This window comes from Ambystoma mexicanum, chromosome 7q (assembly GCF_040938575.1).
Source record: "Ambystoma mexicanum isolate Mex_15411 chromosome 7q, UKY_AmexF1_1, whole genome shotgun sequence".
NCBI lineage: Eukaryota > Metazoa > Chordata > Amphibia > Caudata > Ambystomatidae > Ambystoma > Ambystoma mexicanum.
This window is the reverse complement of record NC_090941.1, coordinates 647041181-647053983: the sequence shown is the minus strand read 5'-3', so window position 1 is coordinate 647053983 and position 12803 is coordinate 647041181. Positions and strand designations below refer to the sequence as shown.

The window sequence follows — 12803 nt, the reverse complement described above, 5'->3', positions numbered from 1 at the left end:
AATCAACCAAACATGTGGCTAGCTTCCTACAAACATATTACACCAACGGAGCAACACCCCAGCTCATTTCTCTAGTCCAACCTCTGGAATCGCCTCCACACCTCTGCTCATCTTGCCGCACAATACCCACTTCCAGTTTAATCTCTGGCTTTTCCCTCTTAAGGAAACCTACCCAGAGGTCCATGCCACTGACAATGTGGCTTCATATTGATGCTCTAGTAGTTCTGGCCTGCATGCATCAACACCTTGAGAATTGCACCTGCCTTTACCTCTATCCCACTTAGTCTGTCCCTCCCACCCCCTTCTTTCAGGGCTACAAGTGTCAAGTCCTCAAATGGCAGAAGGCTGTGCAAGACCGTTTTACAGAGTTGAATCCACCTCCCCCTTCAGTATTTTGCCTTGGAAGTTAAAAAAAAAAATGCTCTGTTCGGCAACACCTTACTACTGGATTTTCATGCCTTTATCTCATGAACTAGTGTGTCAAAGAGGGTGTTTCCGCTCACATTGATTGAGGTCATTAGACGTGCTGCTGTATGAGTCCTATAGGGTAATGGAAGTAGTGGAGCAGCAGAGCGCTTTTATGATTATCTAGTCTGGGTCATAGCTTCTCACCCTTTTATTTGTCTTAGGGTAATCCTCTTGAGCATACTGTTCAAGTCCTTGGATCTGCCCCTTTCCAGAGCTCACTTGCTGCAGCTTGGGCAATTTCTTCCCAAAATGAATGGCGCCTCCTCTCCCAAACAATCTCTTCTCCGTGTCTTGCGTCTGCATTGTGACCTAGGTAAAGACAGTACATAAAATCCATGTGTTTGTTTAGGTGGATGACACTTTTTCCACATTTTATTAAGTGATGCTTGTTCTCTGGATTTTGTATTTGTTAAGCTGTTGCACCAATTTAATAGGAGCTGGTTCCCTGCTTTATAAAACACTTTTAAGCATGAAAACTGGGTGCATGGAAGTGTTCTATGGACACACAAACAGCACTCACTTTCTTAAATTTTCAAAACCTGTAAAAGTGATGTCTTCAGGTTTGCACAAGTACTCTTGCGATCACAATGTTCGGTTAAGAATCTGAAGTTGACTTTCAGGTGTGACTTTCAGAGGTAATGCTTAAGGTCTACCCGCCACATTGGATCAAAGTGAGCTGTTCTGATGCAGATGCTTCAACAGTCACAGGCAATTCGCACTTTGGCTACAAATATTGTGTCTGTGGCAGCCTTGCATGGATTGTGTATATTGTAAGCTATATATACATATTTGCTTTCTGGAAGTTCTTCACTGAATTTCCGCCGAGGTCTTCGAAATATTCCCCTGTTTCTGTACTCCACAAACTCGCCAGGGAAAGCTCACCGGTAGCCCCAAACACAATAGCATATGGACACTATGGCAGCAGAACCCAAGCATTGCCAGAGGCTCAAAAAGTCGGCTCATTCTCAATGAGTCACGGACTAATCAGTCTACTAGAAGCCTAAGCTGTGACAGACAACCTGCCCTAAAATCGCACCACGCTTATATCACAAGGTTCCTCTTGAGATGCTTGCCACATTCAGGAATTTCCACATCACATGCAAACCTTTCGATAAACTGAAGACCAGACCAAAGAGAAGAAACACCCTCCTGGAACATCAAACACAAAACCGGAGACCCTGCTTTAAAAAGGGCATTCTACCAACAGAGCCTGACACCTGGAGAATCCATCACTCCTCAAACAGATCACACAACCAATGCCTCCCTAACTTCCATTGGAGTTAAGAAAACCATCCTTACCAAAGAAGTTCCTACTGTTTTTTTTTTTTTTTAAGTCAAACGTGGAGCCCACAAGAAAACTGAGCAACCCGACACCAGCCAACAGCCTGGAAAAAACATACAAGACACAATGGAAGCAGTGATAAAACGCACAAACAGATGCCTTCACACCCTCGCTTTATTGAAATGCAGCACATTTCTCTATGACCTGCCCAGTTAAGGACAAGACTGATCTATTATTCATCACAAAAGGCTGGCTCACTGTCTACTCAGCCGTTATTCATAAGGTCATTCCCTTGGACTACAAGATTATTCTTGCTAAGCGGCAAGAGGAGGTTTCACTGTACCTTCAGAGACTCAGTTGTTAGTAAAATGACAATCCTGATTGAGTCATTCCATACACATTGCATCACCTTGCACACAACTTACTCAACCCCAGAGCCAGTCATAACCTCATACCTGTTCAACTACACAAACATTTTAGAAAACTAATACCATTTTGTGATTTCAGCTTTTAGCTGCAGTGTTTGTGACGCTTGCTTATCCCATCAGCAAATCTGGACGCTCTACACCAAGCAAGTTACAAGAGCCCCCACACATGCAGCCAGACCCCCTTGATTGAGTTTTATGCAAAAATGTGGCACCCACGATAATTTTGACATTTTCACTATAGCTTTCTTTAACAATGTATCAAGTCTTCTTGCTTTGATCAGACCATGGAAGGATAACAAACTGGATGTTCTTCCCATCAAACTAGAAACGTTCATACTATATTGGTCTTCTGTGAACCAGTCAACACCAGATGAACTTCACTGCCACAAATTAACCTCACAAACCCTTTGTGTACTGGCCCCAAAGAAGCCCTTCAAATGCTCCTAAAAGACACCAGCTGTTGGGTGATCCACCATCTCAAGAAAGAACTTGAAGGCTAGAGCAACTCTGGAGGAAAAAACACATCTCAACAGACCATTTCTCGCTACCAGATCTACAGAGCAGACATAATGGTCAAAATAGCTCATATTATGGGCAGTTGGAAATGTTCAAAATCGATGAATTTGCAAAACTCATCCTGCAACACCTCACTAACCCCACCCCAACAACTTTGAGTCAAGCTCTGCAAATGTAAAGACAGAATTTGACAGATGCAAGACCACCAAGGAAACAAACTTCATATTTCAACTCAACAAAAAACTAGCACAAAGCAAAATCTCAATTGTGATTGGGCACGTTCCACCTCTTAATGCACTGACTGTTATACTGCAGTCTAGAAAACGGCGCAGCAGGGATTACCCATGTCCCTAAATGGCTTTGAAAGCATAACCCAAAGCTCAGGACTTCCCCCTCCATTTCAAATGCTGCTGAACTCCTCAGTCGAACAAGGGGTTGTCCTGCAAACATTCAAAACAGTTTATGCTAATCTTCAAAGAAAACCACAGCTAACACGAATGACCTGGTGAGCTTCCACCTGATTTCCCCACCACAACCGTCACCCAAAACACGCTACACTGCAAACATTCTCCTTGTATCACCTTACAACTCCGGGACCATGTGGAAACTAATCTTGTTTGAATCACAAGAAAGCGATTTTAGGAGCAGAATTCAGACTTAGTTTTGGGACACCAAAAGACTCTTCCGCAAACCTGCAAAGTGCTCTTCCTTAACATGTGTGCAGCCTTTGTCACCATCTTCCACAAAATACGACTAAAAGGACTGATATGGGCTTAGAAGACATTGCAATCTTTATTGGGTTAAAGGTTTCTTTCAGAAAGCATAGTCTAATAGTGGACCTGTGGATTAAGTCCCTTAAGCAGCACCACCTCCTAGAGTGCCCAAATTGCCCATCTCTTCTCTACTACATTTGTCACAGTACTGCCACACTTCAAATGCATATACATTAGACCATGTCACCTTTCTCACGTTTTGACTCCTGACACAAAAATGAATAAAATGAAATCCAACCCAGCTTCAATACCTTTTACCTAAAGAAATGCTTTCTGGGACCATCAAAAATCTTGTATTGTTCATGGACTGCACCCTAATACTTGGAATTAAAGTTAAAACCATAGTGAAAAGATGTTGCTTTTCACTCTTTTTCTATCTGGGGCATTGCGTCATACCTGATCTTACCACATAGAACCTTGATAATCAACATAGTACTCTCCATGCTCTAGTATGACTACAGCTTGTTCTAGAGTCTCTCTGAATATTTACCAAGCACCCTTCAAGAGTCAAACATTTTGTGAAAGCACTCCTTAGACTGCAAAGACTGGGGAGGGGGGGCGTCTAGCTTTCCAAGCACTCCCCTGGCCGCCGTGTCAAACCTGGAATACATTTCAAAATCCTCTGATGCCTAGCATGTCTTCCAGTGCTCAAAATGAATGAGGAAATACATTAATTGCAAGCCCATTAGAACTCTGTTCAAACAATGCCCGTGCACACTCTAGCTGGACAGACTAAAGTGGAGTCTCCTCACTCTGGTCAACCAAGCTATGGGGCAGAATGCCCAGGCTATTGCACATAGAGGAATTTACTGAATGTTCAGATAATCTCTTAACATGACTGTGCTCAACACTGCAGCTGCACCCTACATGAAAAAAACAATCTTAGCCTTCAACCTTAAAGCTACCAGCCAGGCTGGGACTAGAAATACTCAGATGCAACAGCATGACCCTGCAACTCCATAAGGCCGAACCACTCTTATTTTAATCTCATTATAACCTTCCTATACCAGCATGAAATTGTGATGGGACCCATTTACGCAAGACTGACCAAATTGTTCAATACGCCTATGCACAACACAAGAACGCTGAGGATCAGACTCTGGCAGATCAGTCCCCCCATTAGACAGAAGACATCCACTTCCTCTATAACCATAAAATGGAACCAATCCGTAAAAACCCTTCATCCTGATTGATAACACAACCAAACCCCCGTTATCAACCCAATGGCAAAGTGGAACTAGGACTGTTCACTTTAGCCCCATAACTGTAATAACGGGACTCATTTAAGAGCCCCAGACCACCCCTACTAAACCATTTCACCGGTCTGCTAGCTCACTTATTCTACACAGACTGCATGCTTATAAATACAAGCACAAGCCCACTGCACATTAACCTTGGTGAGCCCGCCCAGTGGTCATCGCATGCCCTGCTAAACCTTTAGCTTGATATGAAGCCGATAGAAATCTGGTTGCACAAGAGTGACTAAAGTCAAGCTATGTAAAGCATATACATTTGCACTGTACCATTATACTGGGGGTACTGCTGTACATTATTTCACAACCAGCTCTTAACTTGAATCCTTTCTTCCTTTGCAAAAATAAAATGCCAAATGTACCTTGAGCCCGGTTTTCCTCCGCACCACGTTTAATCATGTTTTTAATCGCCAACATACAAAAAAGTATGCTTCCTATTAAAACAATTTACATCTGCCTTGTAACATATTCCAGCAGAAATTGGAATTCTCGCTTTGTTGATGCACTGTCAGATCTTTTATTTTCTCCTCTGGATCAAGCATGTAAAAAGATATTGAAAACTGTCTCACTGCCACAGACCACATAAAAACAAACCTGACCCAGCACTCTGGTCCTTCCAAACTTAACTCCACGCCCCAGGTTTCGCACCTGCCCCTCACTCTATACCACTAACACCTACCAGTTATTCTTTGCAGAAGTACACCAATGCACCAAAATTGCAGATGTGTGCTATACAAGACCGCTTTTACATTGATAAACTTTGAAACCCTAGGTACACGTGAAAATGTCTGATTGAAATATTAAAATACAGTGCTTCGCCATACATTTTACCTGGAAATGTATACGGTTGAAGTTCTGTCCGTTTTGATCCTTTCATTAATTACCAGCAATAGTTTGATCTTGGTGCTTTGGGCTCAGTAATCTAGAACAGGATTTTGTGCGTCTTGAAAGGGAAATGGCGACCGCTTTTCCATCATCTCACTAATGAATGTAGAGCGAAATCCTTCTAAATGTCACAGGACACCTAGCCAGAAACTCTGCATCTCGTTTGGATGCAAACTATACATTTGATTCTAATGTGATATGAAGAGCATACATATGGTGTCTATCTTATTTGCCCCTTACAGTTTTAAATGTCTAATCTGTCCTAATGGTCTCTTGATACACATTCCAAAATAGTGTGCGTCACACAGGTATGTTTGGCATAATTTGGCCTGCACAGTGAAACGTTTCTCCTGGTAACTGCTGGTGCCCAGATGACCAGGATTGCCTACACTACAAGCAAGAGCCAAATTGCTCCCATCAATAACGATAACTTCCTTGCGTCCCATTCAGAATCCAAACATCAAGGCTATCCTTTGCAAAACAGGTACAACAAAGAAAAGCCAAAAGCAAGTCTTTACTCAAGCTCCTTGTAGAGTGTGCGCCTTTATTTGTGAACTTTACCCCTTTTCGTCTTAATTCTGAAGTGCTTATGGCCAACTTGTACACACTAGTCCCTCTGCCCATCCTACTCCACGGCTGTAGCCTTTATGACCCTTAACCTGCTCGTTTTATGATGCAATTGACCAATAGAAACATTCCTGATAGCAACCCTTGCTCCCCTATGTAGCCTGGTGTAGTGAAAATATTAAATTATGTACTCTGTCAAACAATTGTGCTTTTTTTTTTATCAGTGGTTCATGTTTTTGAAAGGCTTATCTTTTGGCCAATTGAAAGACTAATTGTGATGCAAAATTTGCATTGTGCATTATTCACCTTACGTGATCATGTTATGCCAGAACAACTAATTGCTCCCAGGTTATTTGAGTAGAAGTGGGGCATCCCAGGTACCAAATCGCAAAATGGCACAGCCCGGCACATTCAAGATTCTGCATCCATTGATTCCTTGAATAAGACAAATGTGTGTTTTTACTAAGTCTACTTTTCTTAACGCTCCTATATTTAATTTCTAAAAGGGGATATTTGAAAGATGTTTAAATACCTACTGTAAACCTAAAATATTGCCCAACGGTACATTGATGGCGAACAACATAAATACAAAAGAAAAACGTACATTAAAGTTTTAGCACCTATCAATTCCACATCACATTGATGTTTCCGTTCCCCTTCAAATAGCCGGACATTATTCAAGTGGTGGTCTGACTATGATGGCCTAAAGGAAACACATTTGAAAATGGGTAGTGTGTTCTCCATACCACAAAAGGATGCATGTTAAATCTAATCCAATGAGTAATGACTAATACATTGCTCTTACCTTTTTATTGACAATTTGGTTCGAGAGAAACATCAGTTGAATCCCATCCCTAATATTAGGGAAGGGGCTGAGGTTGTCGTAGGGGGATGAGTTAGCATTACTCAGAGTTCGTGTTCTAGAGGTTGACCTGCCTAGGGAAAACACAAAAAATGGGGCTCTAACCACAAGACCCCTTTGGATGCCACTTTGTTCCTTATTGTAATGTCTTTCTATTACTTTGGGAAGGTGGAAAAAAGCTGGAACATGCAAATGGAAACTCATAAGTATATCCAATTTTCTTGCAAATTACAGAAATAAGTTTGGTGTAGATAGAAAGAGGGGAGCGTAAATCAGTGCATTTAGCAAACTTTAAATGCAATCCCATCTTGCATCAGGCACATGCTATTAGGAGAACACACTATTGATGTAGGAATCTGTTTCTATCGATACCTTTTTCAATGGGAACATTGGGATATTGTTCAATTTTCTCATGTAGCATTTGAATGTTTTTCCGATTTAAAGCTGTTGAAACAACGGTAACTGTTATGCTTACCATAAAATAATTCTGTAATAGATTTGGCCCTGTGCTGGGTTCTTTTGTAAATTGCTACATATAAAGGTAGGACTGCCTGTTTATCTTTTGGGGGTGATGTGGTTAGTTTTATGAGGAATGGTTGTATTGCTGCACATTTTCAAATGTATGCAAATAAAACAAATCAAATATCTCTGCAAATCGACCCCCCCCCCCCCCCTATGCTTTAAATGATTCTAAAATGTATACTCCAAAGAACTCTGCTCAGTCTGTATTCATTTAGTAATGACTGCCACTGAATCTTGCTTGGATAGCTCCTTAAATATGTAAGTATAGAGGTTGGATTATATATGCAAAAGTACTCTTCGTCACGCAAGGGATACTGCTATTCTTTTTGATATGACTGAATGAGTGGTTAGTTTGTTACTTTATGCAAATAGTGGTACTGCTGCTACTCGTTTTTAACCTATACAGGTTTAACATCCAATTGGTGCCCGGCATGCTCTGAGTCTTGAAGCTGAATTTGTAGACCATGCCTTCTGATTGCTTGATGGAGCCCCCTATTGATCCTAATGACCTAAATGGTTGGCACCTTTCTATCTGTACTTATAATAGCATGCTTCTTCATGTACAGCGTGCTGGTAAATGCACTGCCCCCCCCCCCCGGCTTTCTGTCCACAGGAAAACCATGCATGTAGTTTGTAAGGAAAGTATTGGATATACTTGAGTTTACATTTACACATCCCAGCTTTTTCCCCTTCATTGAGAACATTATTGAGCAATTCCAATAAGTAACGAAGTGGCACCTGGATATCCCTTTGTAACAATTAGAATTTGAGTAATTCTAATGGTTATCTCTCTAGAACTGTCCACCTAACGCATAGGATGGAAGTCTAATACTGTTTCTTTTGGTCCAAATTTTGAGCCATTGAAAGATCAGATTGATCTAATATTTATCACTTGTTGGATTAAGCTCACTGCAACCTTTAGTGGTATTGATTTCACACACACTACGCTCTCAAATGGTTCCTTTAGGTGATCATTGTCAGTCCATCACTTATTGAAGTTCCCTTAAAGAAGTTCCTGCTCTTACCATGGGACTGAAAAATGTTGTGCTTAACTGTGTGATTTAACCAGACTGTTGTGCACTAATATGATGTGGAATAGATTTGTGCCCTTGTAAAATTAAGTTTGACTTCAGTGTACTCTTGTGTTAGGCAATATTTTGTTTACGGTATGTCCTTTTAATCTCTGAAAGTGGTATTTCTTCTTTATTCAGAACATATACAAGAAAGTTACTAAATTATAATACATGAGAGAATTGGAGTAGACCATGTATGCAAATGATTTGTGGTTCGATTTCTCTTATAGAAATCAGGGGGAGCAGAATCTTGGGAATGTTCAGGACTTTTTTGTTAATGTTATAGCACCGAAACTGTGCACTGTATAATTGGGTGGGTAACGACTTGTACATCATTCTACTTGGTATGATCATGCACCCCAAAATGTCTTGAGTAAAATATATTGATAGAGAACAGGAGTATCCTTATCGCAGTCTGGTGTAAACCTACATGGAGCTGGGGGAGTATCTGGGTGTTCTGGTGAACAGTGGTTGTCAATTTTTCTCCTTGACTCGGCTTGCAACTCCATAATGTCAACAATTGGCCGCTCACTCAATAGGTTCAAAAGCTGTGTTATTCAGGATATCAGTTGAGCATACAGTAAAAGATTCTGGTCTTTGATCCAATTCATATATGTGGTGTTTACATGTTATTTCTTTAGTGGCATATTCTACAATATAATGCCTACTACAGTTCTTTTCCCCTGAGTATGTGGATGCAATCCCCAATGCAGTTGTGAGCACCATCTTCTGTTAACCCTCAGTCACTCTCATAATTTCTGAATCGAGATCCTACCATCTCTTATGTTATGATTTTGTGCTGTGCTGAATCGCCACCATAGTAGTTTTAAATCCCTGAATCCGTGGCCAAATCGTGTTGTGCTGCTGCATCCAAATTGGACCCCCTTCCTCCTCCATTGTTCACAACACTCCTCTTTGCACCAAAGTATCAAATGTCCCACTTGTAACTGAAACACATTTATTACTTCATCTGCAACACCAAATGGGGCCTTTTTAAATTCCCTGACCATCATCTTCTATTCCTCTTAGCTATGCACCTTTGCGTAAATCCCCTATTTTATGACTCTGTACACATTTTACCATTTATCATGCACTGCTTAAATCATGTCAAATGTGAAGCACTGCCACATCAGTAAGTCATGAGTGTCTCCTTTCTGGTTTTTAGTTTTACTTTGAACTTTATTCCAACTGCTCGGTTTCATTGACTAAGTACTTGAATCGTCCGAATATATCTTTCCACTTCATTGACCCCGCACGGTACTGTAGATTTGTTCAGCCATGACTATTAAGCAATCTCTTTATTCAACCAGTCGTCATTTGCCATCAACTAATCTTATTGCCTCAACTGGAAATGTAACAGAATGGCACTGTGGCAGTAGTTTGAGGCTTCAAATTAACATTCTGCAGTTTCTTCACATCTTCTATGGTCTAAGATGTTTCTGGTATATAACGTTGGTTCATTTATTCCACAACCTCTCTAAAACATTCAATGCTTCCCACCAATCGCTGCTGAAGAAGGGGTGGATGGCTGTCTGGACATGTTCTGCCCCCACGAATTCTAAACCAAGCCCTTTTCCTTCCAGCAATCAATTTGACTGTTTTTGACATTGAGTTTACATGGACAATTGTGCATATTTTAATTGTGGAATTGTGCCTTTACCTGGAACTGCGAAATTTGCATCAATTGGAGCCTTGATCACAGACCGGCACTGCGAGTCGCTCCTCGACTCTTGCCGCTGTCAGCCGTGCCACACGCTTCTTGGAGGAGGCGGAGCCACGCCAGACACGTGATCTATCACGTGACTTCGGGAACAGCCATAAGACCAGGCTGCCTCCCGCCCCGTGAATTGTGCCTTTACCTGGAACTGCGAAATTTGCATCAATTGGAGCCTTGATCACAGACCGGCACTGCGAGTCGCTCCTCGACTCTTGCCGCTGTCAGCCGTGCCACACGCTTCCTGGAGGAGGCGGAGCCACGCACGACACGTGATCTATCACGTGACTTCGGGAACAGCCATAAGACCAGGCTGCCTCCCGCCCCGTGAATTGTGCCTTTACCTGGAACTGCGAAATTTGCATCAATTGGAGCCTTGATCACAGACCGGCACTGCGAGTCGCTCCTCGACTCTTGCCGCTGTCAGCCGTGCCACACGCTTCCTGGAGGAGGCGGAGCCACGCATGACACGTGATCTATCACGTGACTTCGGGAACAGCCATAAGACACAGGCTACCACCCTTGCGGCGTTAAGCCCGACAGGGGTGAAGGGCGCCGACTGTTTCGTGACTGTTTGGTGCTGTGGCGCTACTGCCAACTTGGAACTTGAGGAGGTGAGCCATTTTTAGTATATACCTATAAACACAGTGTACCTGTGTACTCTTGCACACTGTGGAATCTGATATAATCTAAGTGAGACAGCACCTATATGACTGTACCTATTTCACCATCACTACCCCCACTTAAGAAGAAGGGAGGTTAAAATCCACCTAACTTCATGGCCAAAACAAGGCAGAATAAAACTCGATATAACCTACGTAAAGGCCAAGAAGGGCCTAGGGACATTCCACTGCAGAAAGAAAATAAGAATATCAATCCTAGAGAGGAGGTGGGTAGATCGATTAAAGGGACTATTCCACCTATGTTTGGGAAAATCCACACCAAGGCAACCATTGCTGGGGGTAAACCAAGAACGGAAGCCAGTAACTTTCAACCACCATCTCAACATAATAACAGTATTTCTTTGGATAATACTAATTTCAATGATATTGACAATAACTCTCTTCTAGATCTATGCCTATCAATTCAAAAATCAATGGCCCCATTAAACAAACCCCCCACTGTATCAAACGATTGTCCACTTGTGATTGAGGCACAGGTTTTAAACGCAGCTCAGGGGGAGCAGCAAAAGCCTGGGGGATTTACTAGCCCAAGACAACCAGGCAACTCAACATCAAATTTATCGGGCACCCTTCCCGTGCGCCCCTCCTCTATTTCCCCAGTGGTTTTATCAGAGGAACGGCTATCAACTTACCCAAATCTTTATATAAGCTCTGAAGATCCGGAACGCATGGACAGGAGACAGCGGAAACTCCGAGGACTGTAACAACCTAGCCATCATAGAACTGCAAGCCTCAGTGGCATCTCTCCAATTCGCCATGAAAATACTGCTAAAACTATGCGGGAGGATCCACGCAAACTCGATAATACAGCTGGGGCTACCCAATCCCATCATACCCATGGGGCAAGATCTACCCAATCAACATCCCCCTAATGGAGCTGAGGGATTGGATCCATAGATGGCTACCGACAATTTAGATAAATCTATAGAGAAAGCCTTGGAAATACCTCTGACAAAAAAACAGCGACGACAACAAAGACGCCTAGCCTCAAAAAGCTTGGTGGCTGAAATAGCCTCCCCTTTACCTGCCACCAACGTTCCAGCAACACGTGCAAAAAAATCAAAACGCAAGAAGCGAAAAACCAAGAAAAATGCTAAGAAAGGAATGGGGACCCTAACGAGCTGGATCATCCCAGATATATCACAGGAAATCACCAGCACGATTATAGAGGACCCGAACTCTGACCTTTCTACTAGCTTAGCTGAAGAGGACACTATATGCTTGAACCAAGATGGGCAACATAACGTTGACAACAAGGGACCTTCTAATCCATTGGAAACAACAGAAATTGACATCCCTAATGCAAGTAAAATATGTATCATTAAAAACTTAAATCAAAAGAAGAGGGATAAGTGGCTGACAAGAACGGAGGTCTTGAATAAATTGCATTTGATTCCACAATTGCGGGTAATCCGCTCGGAGGACTTCTCTTTTGTGCAACCACTTACTGTATGCAATCCCAATGTTACAGCCCTCCATTGTTGTGTCCTGGCATCTGCTCAATTGATTCGATCTCATAAAAAATGTCTTTTACAAGTGGGGGTGGAAGTAGATGCCTGTAAAGAGAAGGAAGATCCCTTACTCCCAAGCGCTGAGCCAACGGCAGCCCCAAACAAGAGTGGTATACCCCCTCAAAAAACGGGAAAGAATGTACAGATGTCAGATATCCAAAATACATTGAAATGGCTGGCAGACTCGCTGCCTCTAGTTTTACAACAAACCCTGCTAAATTGGAATACTCATGGCCATCAGCATTTTCTTACCAACACGGGCTCCC

General features: G+C 42.3%; 1 protein-coding gene across 2 annotated transcripts in view; it reads left to right on the top strand.

Moving 5' to 3' along the window:
• The window catches only part of USPL1 (ubiquitin specific peptidase like 1), a 462937-nt gene that overhangs the window by 423427 nt on the left and 26707 nt on the right, over window positions 1–12803 (top strand). The gene's annotated exons all lie outside the window — the stretch shown is intronic.